Consider the following 4,994-nt stretch of genomic DNA (forward strand, 5'->3'; position numbering starts at 1 on the left):
TCCTGCTAGATTTCAATTCACTTTTGAGTGAAGGGAAGCTGTGTAGCATTTTGTTTTCCTAGCACCCTTTTCTTTGTCAGTAAAACAAAATCAAACAGCCATTGGTGAGCTCAGATGTGTAGTGAGATGGTGATGCCTGACAGTCTCTGCTGGAGTTTGAACAAAAGCATTGGGGATATTGCCACCTTCTGTGCCCTGTGCAGCAACAGACGGGGTCTCCCGTGGCTGCATGCGGGGAGCCGTGGGCTCACAGCAGTGCTAGCAGCCATCCCTGGCTGCTAAGTCTGAGGTGCTTTATGTATTTGCCAGCCCACAGTTGCTAAGAGGGGGTGGTGGGTGTCTTTCCAGGAGGAGCTGGTTGTTACTGGTGCTTTCCCAGACAGCATGGAGGACCACTGGTGAAGCTGCAGGCCTTGACTTTCCCTGAGATGGAAACACTCTGAAGTCCATGCTAATTCTCCACAATAAACCTAACACTGCTGTTGTTCTAGTGTATGGAGAGGTGTTCACCTCCTCTCTTTCGCTGCCTGAAAATCTCTCAACAAGCTTTTGCTTTAGTTGGCTCCCCAGCCCCTGCAGTAGTTGCAGGGTGCTGCCCTGGGGCAGCTTCTGCACCAGCACCTTCCCTGTCACTGGGCTTGCTTTGGTGTGCCCGGGGCCTGGTGGGGAGCAGCGTAGATTTCTGGGCTAGAAAAAGACTGGTAACACTTTTTGTTTACTTATTTATTTATTTCTAGTTCTCATACAGGCTGCACTGAGAGTGTGTGTCCCAGATGTAGGAAGGTGCTGCAGGATGTCACCCAGCAAGCCATGGTGTACCCCGGGTGATGCAAAAGTGCTGGGGGGTGATGAGTGTCCTGAGGTGGTGCCTTCTGGGAAGGCTGAGCAGGGTTTAGCCCCTGTCAGCAGCGTGATGGCTGTCTCGCAGCAAACAGCAGCGTGAGGCTGGATGCGCTGTAGGGCTGGCTGTGCAACGGCTGCTGCCCCCTCTCCTCTGGGCCTTTCTGTGGGTGTTCACGTGTGTACCTGTGCCAGCCCTCTCTCCTGCCACCAGGTTGGCCCTTTTCTGTTCAAGTGAACTTAAAGTGTGTTTTCAAGCAGGTCTTGTCTGCAGTAGAGTATCAGGGTATGAAAGGTGAGCTCCCAGAGATGAAGCTTTGAACTCCCAAGCCAGGCAGCCTTACAGGGAGATCTGTGCTGCTTCCCCAGGGCAGGACTCGGGGCTCTCATATCACAAGCATTTAGTTAAGCTTTTAAGATCTGATCTCTTTTTGTATGGGAAAGTGGAATTCTGCAGCAGTCTCCAGCTTCTTGATGGATCTTTTGTCTATTAATTGTAGGAGCTTTTCCTCAAGGCTTTGCAAGAGCGTGGAGCTTACATGTTCCTCAGTTCAGTTTGTTTATTACTTTATTTTATTATGATGATTAAATTATTGAATAATATCTAGATGCCACCTCAACTAGATGAATTGGTTTAATGAAAAAAAAAAAGAGCTCTTTTAACTTGTTTTGCTGCTTGTCTTTGGACTACCCTACCGTACCACCAGTGCTCGGTACGTTTGTGTAGTTCACAATGCTGCAGAAGGGGTGTTCTGGCTTTGCTTTGCTTCTCAGCTGGTTTCAGTAGCTGCAGTGGCCAGGCTGTTTGCAAGGGTTTTGGTGCATCTTGCAGTTTCTCGTTAGCGCCTGGCAATGCTCTGTTACCCCATTGATCTGTTTGCCTGTGTGCACAGCTTGTGGGTGGACAGCGTGCCTGCTGGCTTCAGTGTTACCTGTTTTGCTAAATCTCTGGTCATCCTCCAGGCTGCACATGCAAGAGCAAATATGAGCTGGTGACCAGTGTCAACAGCATTGAACTTGAGCACTCCTGCTACAGCATCCCAAGCCTGGTGCTGGCCTGCAGGTCAGTCACTTCTGCCATGGCTTCACAGATGGGAAGCACATGCCAGGCAGAGGAAGGGTGAGTGGCTGAGCCTGGCAGCAGCTCTGAAGAATGGAAATACCATGGAAAAGTGTTTGTATCTCTTGAGGGGGATTGATGCCTGGAGAGGGGGACAGTGCTGGGTTCAGGGATCGGTGGCAGCAAAGGGTGGTGAAGCACATGACTGCTGCTACCAGGCTGAAAAAGGTGGTGTAAAATGGAGTGAAATCTGGAATGGGGACAAAGTGACATGGGGAAAGGCAGGCAAATTGAGTCCTGTTGTTCCTCACTGCCCAGCAGGTGAGGGGAGTTGGATGGAGCCCCTGCCAGGCAGTGCTGGCCCTGCTAACCTCTGGAGTCTGCACCTGCAGTTTCTGAGCTCCATGACTTGGGGCAAAGAGGGTGCAGTCCTGCTGTTGCTGCCAAGCAGCCCACCTTGAACCAATTTGTATGCTCCAGCCATCAGCACGTGTCCAGGAAGAACCTGGTCCCTTGCATTGCTGGAGGGTGCGTTGGCTGGAGCAGCTGTCGTTACAGGGACTGCTCCATGGAGCGATGCTCAGCTCTGCACGGAGGGAGACGGGTGCCCAGGGACAAGGGCGCGGGAGTGCAAGGAACAGCACTGGATCTGCCGGGCAGCTTTGCTGGCAGTGCTGGGGTTGTTGCCAGCACTTGGTTTGATGCTGCTTTTAATCCTGTCATGAAAAGGTGTGATGGGCTGAAAAGGAGAACGACTCAGCTCGAGACCGTTAAGTCAAGCAAGCTAAGCAAACTTTATTCTCCGCGGCCGTCTTTTGTAGTTACTGATAAGAAACCCGGAATATGGAGCCAAATAGGAGATTCTCGTACTTCAGCGTTCTCACGTTCACTAAACGATTACCCTTGCTTTCAGGGTTCGCATCATACAATCACACGAGCAGTCAGTCAGGATAAGCTAAAGATACAACATTCGCACTATACACTCAGTACTTTCGAACTCCATTTGTTCTGTTCTAGTTCCTTAGATTATGATTTTGTTATTTCTTATCCATATCGTTAGAATTAACTTTTACAGTGAATTTTCCCACCTGTTGCAGATCTCTAGCTCGTAGCTGTCACTTCTGCTACAGCTTTCCAGCTCACAGGTTAGGTGCGATGCCTCATCTTCCCCTTTTTTGTTTTGTTAGTTTCTAGATGGAGTTAGAGTGACTTCAGTCATACATTCTTTTATTTTAATTGGATTAAAAATCTCTCCCTTCATATTTAGAAGTACAGGTGTTAAATTTTAGGGTGTATGCCTAGTGAGGAATGGTAGTAGCTTTGAGGCAGGCAGCCTTCGGAATGGAGGTGTGTTTTAGTGTATTATAATCAACTAAAGGACACGATTTCACCATCCTCACAGCAGTTGTGATCCATCTTTCTTGAGAGCGGTTAGTGCAGTCAGTTGCAGCAGCCCAGTGTTACCTCCAAGAACAAGGTTGGACCGTATCGTCTTCACGTTACTCCCTTCCTCTTTCAGAGGTGTGGTATGTTGTGTTTGGCTGCAATAGCCGTTAGTCATGGTAACCGCATTCCCTTCGTGGCGTCAGCAGACTGCTTCATGGCCGCTTCATGGCTACTTTTCATGTCAAGGTGTGAGCTAAAATCTAGAAGCAGTGTTTTTAGTTATTTTCCCCCATAATCTACCCTGTGACTATGGTCGCTCAAAATTCATAATGCTTGAAAGAATCTAGGGTCATTTGTATAGTGTGAAGCATTAAGTATGTTGTGCGCATTAGATATGAATAGCAAATGTGTCAATTTCCTCATCATTTTTGTACAAGAATAATATGCTAATAAGATGAAACAGATCAAAGTTAATATTGGAAAAACAACAACAGGGTGCAGTAGTCTATTAAAAATGTCCATAGCAGTGAGTGACCACTGGAAAACAGTGTCCCACCACTGATGTTTTGCATCACTCTTCTGCAACAGTTTCAAGTTGCGGTGTTGTAGTAACTTTTTTATTTTGATAGCTACGTGTTATCAATGCAGCCGTTATTCGGGCTTCAGTGGATTGTGAACTTCGAATCTGAGTCCAGAGAAACTGAAAGACTATCAGAGCAAGCATTAGAACAATGATACCAATGCCAGTAAATATCCCTAATCGAAGATTCAAACCAGAAAACCACGTTTTCGGATTTAGCCATTTTACACTATCAAGTAAATCATCCATAATAGACTGCTGAGTCAACGTTTGAATTGATGTAATTTGATTTTTTAACTGTGCAGTCAAGGAATCAATGTTTCCTTGTAAATTTGTTGAAAAGGCTCCTTGTATATTGGCCTTGATTGCGTTCCAATCATACAGTGTTTCATTCTGCTCCAGAGGAGTGACACATAACCCTCGGCTAGCACGTTCCCAATCGCAGTGTAGTTGCAATCGTGAATACATAGCTGCTTGTTTTTCCCCTAGCCACATACCTGCAGCTTCTAAAGCTTCAAGCCATGCCATAATTTGTTGATCAATGTTATCTTGTGTCTGCAACTCCTCTGTAACGTTTTCTAATACCCATTACACTCATACTGTGACCCACAGATGAGCTGTTTGCACAGATTTAGCTAATGCTGCTGCAGCTACAGATGCACTTACCAAAACAACAATAGCAGAAATAATAAATGTGATCAACCATCCTATAAATCTCTTTGTTCTCTTTTTGATTGGTTGCAATAGATGACAATTCAGAAGCCGAACACGTGATTCACCTTCCCAAGAGCGTGTTAAGTTTACTGGCAACCGTAGTTCTGCACGGCTTTTCATGGGCAAAATCGCTGTAAGATTATTTTGTGTGATATTTCATGTGAAATACAACTAGTGTACACAGGAGAACGAACAGTGATACAAAAAGTTTGATTGCGTGATTCAATACTGAGAGAACTATTGGTTAGTAAAAACACATAAGGATGTGTAGTGCAAATCGTTACAGAATCCGAGTGATTATCTATTAGATTAGCTTGATATGCCCCATTAACCTGGGTGTAGCTTACATGTGAAATATTGCGAGGAAAAAAAGGAAATCCTAAATGCCAAAGTTATCAAATACAGGAGGGAAAG

The sequence above is a fragment of the Buceros rhinoceros genome, unplaced genomic scaffold (assembly GCF_000710305.1).
Source record: "Buceros rhinoceros silvestris isolate BGI_N320 unplaced genomic scaffold, ASM71030v1 scaffold16798, whole genome shotgun sequence".
Lineage (NCBI taxonomy): Eukaryota > Metazoa > Chordata > Aves > Bucerotiformes > Bucerotidae > Buceros > Buceros rhinoceros.